The following is a 13062-nucleotide window of genomic DNA, read 5'->3' as shown; positions in this document are numbered from 1 at the left end:
ATCTAGGAGAGATGGTGAGAGGAGAAAGGAGAGGAAGGGGAGATGCCAGCTGCTGCCAAGGAGCAGCAAGATGCCAGCAGACCAGTAACGCCACGGCCATGTGGCAACTTATAGATTAATAGAAATGAGTTAAGTTATAAGAGCTAGCTAGCAAGAAGCTTGAGCCATAGGCCATCCAGTTCATAATTAATGTAAGTCTCTGAGTGATTATTTTCATAGGCTGCCGAGGGACTGCAGGGCCAGGAGGACTGGAGAAACTTCCTGCTACAAAGAGGAGAAAGCCTGAAAGAGAATCCCTGCAAAATGGAAACTAAAATTTGTGTTTTGTTTAGGTTCTCTGTGGTATTGGAGATGGAACCCAGAGCCTCCCACATACTAAGTAGACACTCTATGTGAAGGCACCTCATACTGAAGAAGAATTGTATTTGCTTTTCCTGTTTCTAGAAAACAAAACAGAACTGTGTGTAGACGCCTCTGGCCACATAAGGAAGAGTGACAGTGGCACTGGTACCAGGTACTTCAGTGGTGGTTGTCTCTCTTGTAATGCAATCATTCAAGTGGAGGCTGGTCAGCTGCAGACAGGGACTGCGTGGGACCCAGCTGAAGCTCTTCTTCCTGCAGCTCCCCTGCAGGGGAGGATTCCTGCAGGCAAAAGGAAGCCAGACAAAAGAGGGGGTGATGTGTCAAGGGCTGAAGGAAGAAAGCAGGATGTGATAACAACACATTTGTAACTCCAGAACTCTAGAGGCCGAAGCACAAGGACTGCTGTAAGTTTAAGACCAGCCCAGAGGACACAGAAAGACCCCGTCTCTAAAGACCAAACCAAGTAACAAAAAAAGGGTGAGGTGAAGACCAGTCGTGAGCAAAGGGCTGCTTTGGCAAGTGGGTAGAGCAGAGGGAAGTAGTCAGAACTGGCCTATCTCACCTTTCCTGCATAGGAGGCAGAGTCTGCAGGCAAGTGCAGTCCATGGGACTAACCAGTTCCACAGAGACCTAGGTGGAGACAGTCTCTTGGATGCCCTAACCTACGCCTCTCTAGATTGCCAGGAGGGAGCCACAGGTTTATGGTTCACTTAGCCATGGCTGCTTAATATTCTGGCATGTAGAAGTTTAATCTCCCCAATCTTACAATGATGTGGCTGCTTTTAAGACACTGAGACAAAAAAAAAAAAAAAAAAAGTAATATTTGCATAGAGAAAAAAAACCACATTGCAGAAGTGATCCGAGAAGAAGTCCAGATGGCTCTTCAGAAATGACTTGTTGGGTAATTACATAATATATTTACATAGTTCAAGAGACATATGTTGAGTGGTGTCTCTCCCAGTTCTGCATCCTCAATGTACACTCCTGCCTTCGTTACCAGACAATTTATCTTGGTATTACAATAAATAGAGCAGCTTGGCATAATGATGGTAACCTCAGTGCTCAGGAAGCTAAACAGGAGAATCCCGAGTTCAAGACCAGTGTGGACTACTCAACAACACCTTGTTCATAAGCAAAGCAACAGAGACATGCAGCACGCAACAGGAATCATTTGAACCACGTAAAGCACACCATCCATAGCTGTACAGTCAGCACTCTGACCTATCTGCAGAGTCACCCCATCTTCCCAAGGTGAGACTGCTAGTCGGAGCTTCCATCTCCTGCTCAGCCTCCAGGACTTTCTGTCTTATTTTCTATCTCTATGAATTTGGCTATTCTTGATTCCTTGCTTGTAATAGATAACTCTGGGTGTCTGCTTGATTGGGTCTGGAATCAACTAGGATACACACCTCTGGGTGGGTTTGTGAAGCTACCTCTTGGTGCATCTTCTGGGGGTGGCTCAGTCATAATGGAATTTGAGGGACAAACAGGGATGACTTGCGTGTCAGCTTTTACTCCTCTCTGGTGAAGGCACATCATCTATCAAAGCAACTGTGCTGCTGTCCTTTAAGCCATCAGAACCCAGCTTCAAAAATGGACTAAGGACCAACAGCTCTCCAAGACTCCTCCAGATTTTCTGTGTCAGATTGGGACTGATAAGTTGTCCAGCCTTGGGGACAAAAGAGCTACTGAGCTTTCTTTTAGCTTTTGCAGTGAGCAGCCGGCCACTGTTGGATTACCCAGCCAACGTGTAAATCAATTGACTAAACCCCTTTGTATGTATTCATTATATATCACTTCTGTTCCTCTGGAGACTTGTCTCACGCATTATATGTAAGTGGAATCCTGCAACGTTTGTCTTTTGTGTGTTGTTTATTTCACTTAGCGCAATGCCTTTAAAAATTCATTGAAGATGTTGATATATATCAGAATTTCCTTAGTTTTCAAGGCTGAATGATAGTCGTGTGTGTGTGTGTGTGTGTGTGTGTGTGTGTCTGTGTGTGTGTGTGTGTGTCTGTGTCTGTGTTATACATAAATATATAGTCATATTTATCTTTCCAACTACTGGTGAGCATTTGTGATATTCCTACCTTTGGGTTATTGTTCATAATGTTATGAACATCAATGTAGACTTATTTATTTGAGTTCTTGCTTTCTAGTCTTTCATGTATATACCTAGATAGAATTTCTTTCATTTTAGAGGAATATCAATAGCCAATTTTATTAGTTTCTTATTTGTTACATAGACTTTTATGGATGGGTAGCCGTTTTGTGAGTATTTTTGTGGTTGTAGTGATTCTTTGTGCAGATAGAGAAAAACTAAACTGTGAAGATATTTCTTCCTCTTATACCAGAATACCATAATGGATTAATATGTATTAAAAGTATTTCTGGATAGTTCCACATTAGTATAGAAAAAGCTTCTTTCTTTTCTCTTTCTTTATTGTAACTGTATAATATTCCACTGAGTGGCTGTTATAATTTATTTAAGTGAATAGCATTGTTGGATGATAGTGTAATCTTTTACTATAGTAGAAAAGTCATAATAAAAAATCTGCTAACACGTAATTGTGTAAGTATGAGATTCATGTAGCATAGAATCCTAATACTGAAAGACTATGTCAACAAATAAATGCATTTTTCCCAAATACTGAACAATGCACCAGTTTGTATGGCGTTCTTGCACAGGGGTCATGCTAATCTTTTCTGTGTTATTCTGCTTTTGGTAGATGAGCTGCTGAAGTGAACATGGGTAAACATGCTTTTAATTTTGGCAAATATCGGTGAATTGTTTTCCCTAGGAGATGTGGAATGAATAGTCTTCTCTGGCAACAAGTCAGCTCTGTCCTATTATGGGTTTACTGTGGGCTTTTAGGTTTGGCTAAACTGCCAAATGAAAACTGGCATTACAGAGCAATTTTGATTTGGTTTTTATTCTTTTACAAGTAAGGCTCACCAACTTTTCATGTTTAAAAGCTAGTTTATTCCTTGGGAACTTTCTGTTAATGTCCTTTCTCCATTTTTCTACAAATGACTGGCCATTTTGACAAGAAATGGCCTGTGCCCTTGGAAGATTAGCTGATCCTCTGTGAAATGAGCTAGAAATAGCTTTCCCAGTGTGTTGTCCATCTTGTGACTTTACTTATGGTACCTGCCCTGAAAAACAATAATGATTTTACAGAGTTAGAAGGCTCCACCTTTTCTCTTTGGCATCTGGATTTGGGGTCACAGTTAGCAAAGGCTCCTGGATTCCAGACTCCAAAGCACAACACTATTTTCTGCCAATGTTTTTCTGACTTAATAAAAAAAAAAATCTACATGCACTTCCTTCTTGGTTATTTTTTGGAGTTTATTTGAGACACGTTAAGGGACAGAGAGCCTTCCTTCATCTCACTTCAATTGCTTGATTATCTCCAAAATGTTTGTTTAAACATCTTCCCAATGCTTTCACTGTGCATCTCAAAAGAGCTAGAAGAGAAGACTCCAAGTATATTCATGAGAAAGAAAGATGAAAATGTAGGTGGATGTCTACACTAGTGAATCATCTTATCATTACACAATCTATACAAAGGGAAACGTCACATTGGCGTCACCTCTGCGAGCTGCCCATTGGATCCAGGTTGGACTGTGCACGGGCCTCTGTCACTCACCTTTCCACTGTCTGTGCTTATAACATGGTAACCCATCCTGCTAAGTATCAAGACTGCAAACTGCATCTTAATTTGCAATATGAATGACTGTTCTTCTTTATCTCACTAGCTAATATTTAGATTTGGAACACGTTACATTTGTGTGCTGTTTCCTCTTCCGGATGCTGCGGCAATGAAAGAAACAGCTTATCAGAGGAAAGATGTATTCGGGCTCATAGTCTCAAGAGGTTTCAGTCTTCTTATGAGGAGGACATAGTGGTAGGAGCGACTCTGGGGTGTGTTGCTGAGATCTAGCAGTGAGTTTTTTGGTCGCTTTGTGGCGACCGACGAAGCAGCAGTTTCTTCTGGCCCCAGTTATGGGCAGAGAGACTTTTCAAGATGTGTCCCCCAGGATTCCTGCCAGCTGGGCCCCACCCCATGAAGGTTCTACAATGCCACTAGCTGGCAACAATATATTCAAGCACATGATGCGTGGGGGGACATTTCACACGCAAACCAAAACTTCTTGTAGAGTAGTTTGAGCCACGCAGACATCTCCATGCTCTTTCTGCTTGTTGGCTTTCACATTGGTTCTATCAGGGATGATGGATGTCAAGTTTTCTTCGGGAAGGCTTTCTGCGTTTCCAGTGTAAGTTTCTTCTTGGTAATTTACCTTCTGCTGTTTTTGCAAATGTTATCATTCCTTATAATTTATTAAGACTATCAATTTCTGACATGTTCTACTCACGTACAGGGTTCATTTACAATCTGTAACAGTTTTTGAGAAGATTCTCTGTGGTACTGCAATTATGGGGGATGTGTTATCTACAAGTAGTAATCCTTTCTCTGCCTCCTTTCCAATTTTGTGCTTATAACTTATTGGTCTTATCCAACCTCATCGCCTGAGGCCTCTGGGGAAACGTCAAAAGAAAGAGTTACAAAGAGCAGCTGTCCTAAGTCCCATAATTCTATATTCTTACATTATCTGTTTTAGGCAGCACCTTCACTTTCTATTGGGGAAAATTAAGACATGTACTTATATATTTATCCTCACTCTCTGATCCCCTCTACTTCCCAGTTTGAATTAGTCCCATTATCTTTTATTGCTAAGGTTTATAATGCTTAAATTCAATGAGCAACTTTTAATTGAGCCTTACAAGCTTTGTCCTCAGATATTATTCTAAACCACTATATAACTATTATGATCCGATGAATCTTGCGCATAAAGGAGTCTATTGGAGAGTAATGTGATCCTGTGCTAATTACTGCTGCTGCTCCAAACAGGGCATCTGGTTAAGTCTGTGTGAGCCTACAGTGTGTCCCCTGACTTGCTTGTCCCTTTCTGATCACACTTCATTATTACATGTTCTCATGACTTTACTGCTCTCTTAAGCCCGTTCATCATAAAACTGGCCATAGTGGTGTGCACCTGACATCCCAACACTTGAGAGATGAAGGCAGGATTATTGGGAGTTCTAGCTCATCCTCAACTGCATACTGTGTGTGAGATGAGCTTAGGCTACATGAGACCTTATTTCAAACAAACAAAAAAAAAACCCAAAGAAACAAAACTTCCGTTATTTCTATATCTCTAGAGCAAGCCCTTCAGCTAACATTTGCACATGGGATTCGTGAATACTATATTCTTTGTGCTATTGCATACCTGGGAACTTTTTTTTTTTTTCAAGACAAGGCTTCCCTGTGTAACAGTCCTGGAACTCAATCTATAGAACAGACTGGCCTCAAACTCAGAGATCTGACTGTCTCTGCCTTCCAAGTGCAGAGATTAAAGGTATGCTCCACCACTGCCTGGCTCAGGGAACATGTCTATCTCTCCTTTGTTCATCACAGATTATTTGGCTGGATATGTAATTCAAGGGATAACTGCATTTTCCTTTTGAACTCTGTAAACGTTGGCATCTTGCCTTCTGATATCTACTGTTGTTAGAATGTCTGATACCAATGTGTGCTCATCCTTTGGCACATCAGTGCTGTTAGTCCTGTCTGCAGAGTGAGTTTACTGTTGTCCTTGGTAAGGTTTTAGGGTTTTCTAGGTATTCTCTGGGATTCTGACATTTAATCTGTTTGGGTCCTGGGATCCCCATGGACATGCTTAACCCTAAAAAGATATTTTTAAGATGAAGGTATTTTTCTTAACTCACATTACCCCTGTTACTATAATTACAGTTAACAGCTTATAAATAAAGTTCAAAGAGATTGAACAATCTGTTGCAGGCCCCTGTCCAGCCTCTCTGTTGGCATAGGCTTGTAGTGGTGAAACCATACCTGAAGGCTTGGTACAGAACACCAACCACTTTGATTTTACTTTGCAAGTTGGATGGTTGCTGCCTTGAAATTCAGGTGCTCCTGGCAGTTATGAAGAATAAATTGATACATTTGTCTTGGCAAGTTCCATGTCTTCTAGAAGAAACAATGAAGAGGTGTTTGGTTAATTTTATCCCTATGGGCTCCTTCCTAGGCTCTACCACAAGCAAAGGATGTCTTTCCCGGTGCCCAAAAGGTGAGAGTGTTATACAAGCTGTGAAAATTGGATCTATGTGCACAAGCAGCAGCAGAATTTGAGGGTTCCCCAAACCTTGATTAAACCCTCCCTGTTGATGTATGAAAAATGTAGGATTGAAAAATATAGATGTGGTTTTAAAAAACAATGTAGACTCATATATGGGCAGAGTCAGGGCCATGTGTTCTTAGCATGTGACAGGCCACCTGAAACCATGAGTCATAATGTTGTTGAGCCAAGGAGTTCCCCAAGGTTGTGTGCATATCACTGGTAGAGTAAATATCCTGATCGTAAGGGGTGTTTCCCCCCTGAATATCAGCAGAAGATGTAGTTCTGTGTCGCTTCTCCATAGACAATTGGGACGGTTGCCATGACTAACAAGGAAAGCATTAGTTCCCTCTAACATATTGAGCTATGTAAGTCCTAACTGCTACGGATTGAGTCTCACTCCCAGCATGGTAGTCTCTCTGACCAGACATGTAGAGAAAAAAAAAAAAAAGAATGTGTGCACTCATGTTAACCCATCATCTATGGCAATTCCTAAGGACACAGGTGCCAGTCTGTTCTGTTATAAGCTAATTCTCCATTGGATGAAACAAAGCTGCATTGTGATATGAAGCCAAAATATCTACAGCAAGATCAGCCATAGTCTGACTGACACCTAGGCTGCATAATTCCTTGCTGTAGGTCTGTCCTGGACACTTCAAAGAGTCCTTGGGCTCTGCCCTCTAGATACTGGCTATGACCACTTATATCTTCAGACTTTGACTAATGACCTCTGGGGAATAAAACTACCCCCTCTGGAGAACCACTGATTTACATAGATTTGCTATAAAAAGTCCCCTTTCCTTTGTAAATAACTGTGGGATATAGATAACAGGTTTTTAAAAATGAATTCTTTTCACACTGGAGTCTTTGAAGATGACGTGTTAAAATATCAACATTCTGGGCTTTGGAGAGGCAAAGAATCTTTATATAAATACAGTGAACCCTTGAGACCATCAGAGAGCAATACAGAAAATAAAATTCTGCATGTAGTGTGGGAAAGATGTTCTGAGCAGACCATTTATCTCAGGCCTGCCTGCTTTGCTAATGGTCACAACACAATTAATCTTGGTGTGCTCGCCTTTAAGCTACACAATGTCTAAACACGATTGAAAAAAATATATTCTTCCTTTGAAAATAGAATAACTGTTTGTAAAGATGGTTCAGGCGGCAGGAGGCTCTGCTGTCACTCCCTGGGTTCTATTTTTGTTGAGAGGATGGACTGCTTTTAAAGGAGACACTGAGTCCTGAGCTCTGTTAAACGGTGCCCGCTGCACATTGAACTAAGATAAATTTGCTTAATGGCCAAACTAGTGCCCCGAAAGCTAATCTTGGACTGAATGTTCAAAAGGTGCCTTAAGGTAGAAATACAGCAATTTCCACAAAGGCTTTTGGATTTTTTCACTGTTGCCTCAGACTGGTATTTCTGACTGCTGGTACTGGATCGGCAATGGAATGCTGCCTCAGTTGCTTATAAAAGGAATTCCCCATCACCTTGACCCTGACCCCATCTATCTCCCCTGTGTAGGCGGGAAGGCGAGAGTGGGGAGTGAGGAGGAGAGCAGTGACAGAACATCCAAATTTTCTAGTCAAAGATAGGAAATCTTTCAAAGACAATGGGTTGTTTCTAAGTTCAAAGTTATTCTATGCTAAGCATTTGAAGAATGTTAGCCGCTCAGACACACATAGACAAGTAAGTTGTCTAGTCATTTCATGCTATCTAGAAAGCAACTGGCTCCGGGACCATAGAAGACACCCAGAGCTACACATGTCCAGATGTATACCTTCATCTAAAATGGTATAATATTTTTGTGTAACCTGTGCACAGCCCCTAAATCAAATATCAGATCATCTCTAGGTGACTCACGGCATCATTTGCAAGTCCATGCAAGCAGCTGTGATGCAGATTTGTCTGGGAAAATAACCAAATAAAATCATCATTATGTAGATAGAATATTTTTCTTCAAACCTTCTCCATGGTTGGTTGAATTTATAAATTCAGAATATATGGATGCAGAGGGATGACTGTATGTGCACATAAATACACATATATACAGATTTTGTATAAATGCACACATATGTATCTCTCTCCCTCCCCCTCCCCCTCTGTCTTTCTCTTTCTCTCCCTGAGACAAAGTCTTGCTATGTAGTCTACGCCCATGGGAAACTTACTATGTCTCTGAGGCAGTCCTCGAACAGCATGTGATTCCCCTGCCTCAGCCTCCCTGTCACTGGGTTTACAGCTGTGCATCATCATGCTCTGCTTGTATTTGGTGTTTTTAAAAGCCATGTCAAGTCCTGAAAAGTGACTGTCACAGTGCCTGTGGAAATGAGTGAAGCTGCTTGATTGGGGTGATTGTTTCACTGCTTCATAAATATTTCAACAGGGCTTCCATAATGCAACCGCTAAATCAGCTAGCTGGGGCCTTAATTAATCAGCTGGTTCGTATCAAATGGTCTGTGTGCTGGAAAGAGGGTGAAACTATAATTCTTCCAAAGGAACAAGGGTCCAAAGCTCAAGTTGGAGAAAGAAAATCACATCAACTCAGGAACTATGAGTCAAGTTTCTTCTTCAAGTAGATTTGTTGTTGTCTGGTGCCGGGTATGGACCCTGTGACTGTAAACATACTAGTTACACACTGTATTTGCGAACTCCACCATAGGTGTATTCAGCATTTGTGGTCTCTCTCTCTCTCTCTCTCTCTCTCTCTCTCTCTCTCTCTCTCTCTCTCTCTCTCTCTCTCTCTCTCTCTCCCACCTCCCATTCTTTTTTATGTGTCAATATTTTGCCTGTATAAGTGTGCCACATCTGTGCATCTCCGAGGAGGCCAGAAGATGCTGTCGGGTCCTCTGGAACTTGAAGTTACAGATGATTGCAAGCTGCCAGGTGGGTGCTGGGATTCAAACCTGGGCCTCTGCAGGAGCAGCCAGTGCTCTTCACTGTTGAGCCATCTCTCCAGCCCCTGTGTAGAGTAGGAGAGGGATAATCCAGGCATACCCATCTCCCCATAGACTTGGGATGATGCAAAATCTTATTTTGTAATAGAAGGTCAAAGAAGACTAGGAGGAAAGCCAGCCTGAAATACAAAGAAGGATGGGGGGGGGGAGGCTGCTAGAAGTCTAAACTAAGGCAGCTATGTTCAGGCCTCTGCCCCAGCCTGTTAGAAAAAGAAAGGACTGCTTACCCTTTCTTCCAGCGCAGAAAACGGGACATTCAGAGATCTTTTTGAAATAAAGAAGTTCCCTGGTCGGACTGCTTCTTCCTTCATTGATGCTTAATTGTTAGGCCAGGCCAGATGTGTTCGCCCAAACAAATAATTAAAGAAACTTTTGTTGAAACGCTATCCCATCTTGAAAGCAAATGAGGGATCTGAATGGTTGGATATTGGTGTTTGGGGCTAGAGAGATGGCTTAGCAGCAAGAGCATCTGTTGTTCCTCCAGAGGATCAGAGTTTGGTTCCCAGCACCCACTGTGGTGGCTCACAGCTACCTGTACCTGTAACTCTGGGTCATCCCGTCTGACCTCTGCAGGCGCCTGCATTCCGGAGCACGTGCCTCCACCCAGGCACACAGGCATCCACCCATAATTAAAGTAAAATCTTTAAAAATTGCTCTTGGTCTTTGAACTTAGAAAGGGACTCTGGGAACCAGGCCTCGTCACTGAAGCAGGACAGCACCTGATGTCGCCAGCAGGAGAAAGTGTTGCAGGATCTTTTATTCATCTCCCTTGTCTCCTTTACCCCCCCCCCCCCATTCTGCCCTGATGCAGCAAGTAAAGGAAAGCACTCCCCTGCCTGCACACTGAGCCAAAAGGAATCTGCGGTACATACCTCTGCCGAGTGTGAAATCCTAACTATAAATACCTAAATGAACGGATGCTAAAACAATTTTAAACCAAGACATGTGATGCAAAGTGGAGTTATTAATATCAAGAGAAAAGAACATACTTGGAGACCTGGGAATCAAAAGTTTCAGTCTGACTCTGCTGTGAGGGGGAAACATTTCAGGAGGGTACCTAGAGGTACAACATTGTGTTTCCTGTGTTTCCTTTGCTTGTATCCTCACTCATGTAATCAACCATATTATCAGAATCTATATCTTGCCGGGCAATGGTGGCACATGCCTTTAATCCCAGCACTCAGGAGGCAGAGGCAGGCAGATCTTTGTGAGTTCGAGGCCAGCCTGGTCTCCAAAGAGAGTTCTAGGAAAGGCGCAAAGCTACACAGAGAAACCCTGGTGTGTGTGGGGGATTTATATCGTACATCTTTTAAAACGTCTTTACCCAATAGAATTCTCTTTGGTCCTGCCATGTTTCCTACACTTTCATCTGTCTCAACCAACCATATCAACTCCCTATACTGCAAAAATAAATGAAGAGTTCATCTTAAGCGGGAAAATAAAAACGCAGAGCATCCACCTTCACAAAGCTTTCAAAACAAAACCAAAACCAAATATATATGTACCTTCCTCCCTACCCACCTACCCCGAAAACAAATAGGGATATCTGGGGGCAACATGATATCTTACTATCTAAGACATATTAGTTTTTGTTTTGTTGTATTTACTTCTCGTTATAAAGGAAAGTCTGCTTTCTAGTAAATTAGGAAACATTTCATTTAGATAGTTTTGAATGTGTTTATTTGAAGTGATTTTATTGCTTGTGTACACAAGAGAATTTCTGTCACTAGAGCAGAGGCTGTGGACAACTTATATTTCCACTTGAGTGGGAGGGCCTCCTTAGTATTATAGTAATAAGCCAACCAGTGAATTCTGCTCTCTATCAGAATCAGGCAGAATTTAGCATCCTTCTCCTTTCTGTTCCCCTCAAGATGCCTGTGGAGAGAGACCACTTTCTTAATCAGATGGGAGAGATCCTCAGGGAGATCAGGGCAAGGCCTTTGGACTGAAGGATTCTCAATATTTTATTGTCAGTCACAACACAGACCTGTGCCACACCACGTGAGTCAGTCAGGATCGCACCTGTTTGGGAGGGAGTCAGGCCTTCCTTGGCCAATCTGTCCACATGTCCTTTATGTCATCAGCTGTCCACGTCAGCCAGATGGGGATGCTCTGGTGGTAGGGACAGTGAGGACTGGGACAAGCCCTTCCCTGGAGTGTGTATGCGACTCGTGGTGGTGGAGGCCTGGCAGCAAAGAGAGGCAGTTTTGAAAAGTTTTTTAAATGTTTCACTGGTCCACAATAGTATTTGGAAATGCTATATGATATTCACTATACTTACATATTGAATAATGACTAGAGAAATAGGTGTATCCATCACCTAAACATTTACCCTCTCTTTGGGTTGAGAGCATTCAAAACTCTCTCTATAATCATTTTAAAATGTATAATTGTTGTCGACCATAGTTGCCCTTCCCAGACAGAGAATGATAGACAGACCAGGTTTTGTTTTCACAATGGCTTCAAGACAACCAGAACTGACCATTCTGGGGCCTAATAGGTATGTGGGCCATACATTCCTGTTTGTGGGATGTCAGCAAGGATCCTGTGCCCAGGACTCCTCCGATGTCAAATGTGGGCAGTATCACCTAGAAGCTAGTGACTCTAGAATCAACTATCAACACCTCACCAAATACAGATGAAAAGGAGGCTAGTGTGCCCCCTCCACCAACTGTGTGAGACTTTTCCTGGGGAGATGCTAACAGATGTCCATTTACCCTGGATAGGGAGCCAACGACAGACCAAACCAACAACCACCTATGTCCAAGTTGGTGAATCAATGAACACATTGGGGTTAGTTACAGGAGCATGGATGACTCAAAGGCAGCTGTATCACTGAAAGGCCCAGCTGGGCCTGAGTGACAGCTCAGGAAACTGCAGCCTCTGCACCCTCTAAACTTGAAGGCTGTTTAACAGGTCAGAGAGTCTCCTCTCCCCAGCAACTACTTTTTTGTTCTTATAAGGCTAGAAAGTGGCCTTGTGAATCTTGTGAGTTTCAGCTTTCTTGGATTTCAGGTCATTTACTTCCTAAGGCTCATGAGCTTCCCTCCTCCCTCTTGGAGGAGATGTCTCAATTTGGAGGGAATTCTTAGGTAACACTCCCTTGTCATAACCTCAACAATGGCCAGTGGCAGTTTAGACAAGATCCTGATGGTGAAGGGTGAAGCTACATGCCATTGTGAATTCCCTGGTTATGAAGTAAGCCCATAAGAGCATCCTAGCACCAGGTAGGACTGACAGATGCTAGCTGCTCATCCCACACGGGACTCACCATGGAGGAGATGAAGTACTTCCAAGTGGCAGAAACCTCCATGAACTAGAGCTCCGGAGCGGACACAGAACAGCACCTGCATCAGCACAGGTCACCCAAGAAGGACCTCTCCATTATCCTCTAAGCAGAAGCCAGAGGTGGGTCAGCTCTGGCTTATCCAAAGCCTTACCTGGCCCAAATCCTGGTGCCTTGGATCCTGAAAGTAAGAAAAGGGAAAAGAACTCATAAGATACAATGACTCTCTTTGGGCTCAAGCACCTTCCAGAAGTTTCATT

At 42.6% G+C, this 13062-nt stretch overlaps 1 non-coding gene and 1 pseudogene across 1 annotated transcript; both read right to left on the bottom strand.

Annotated features, from left to right (window-relative positions):
* Nucleotides 1-549: 549 nt before the first annotated feature.
* LOC107400400 (small ribosomal subunit protein uS15 pseudogene) lies at nucleotides 550-12829 on the bottom strand (annotated as a pseudogene).
* On the bottom strand, nucleotides 3007-3111 carry LOC121829885 (U6 spliceosomal RNA). Its single transcript, XR_006072943.1, has one exon. It is a non-coding gene; the product is annotated as a U6 spliceosomal RNA (small nuclear RNA).
* Nucleotides 12830-13062: the final 233 nt, after the last annotated feature.

Source organism: Peromyscus maniculatus, chromosome 5 (assembly GCF_049852395.1).
Source record: "Peromyscus maniculatus bairdii isolate BWxNUB_F1_BW_parent chromosome 5, HU_Pman_BW_mat_3.1, whole genome shotgun sequence".
In the NCBI taxonomy this organism is placed as follows: Eukaryota; Metazoa; Chordata; class Mammalia; order Rodentia; family Cricetidae; genus Peromyscus; species Peromyscus maniculatus.
The sequence above is the reverse complement of the archived record's forward strand: the minus strand, read 5'-3'. Positions and strand labels throughout refer to the sequence as shown.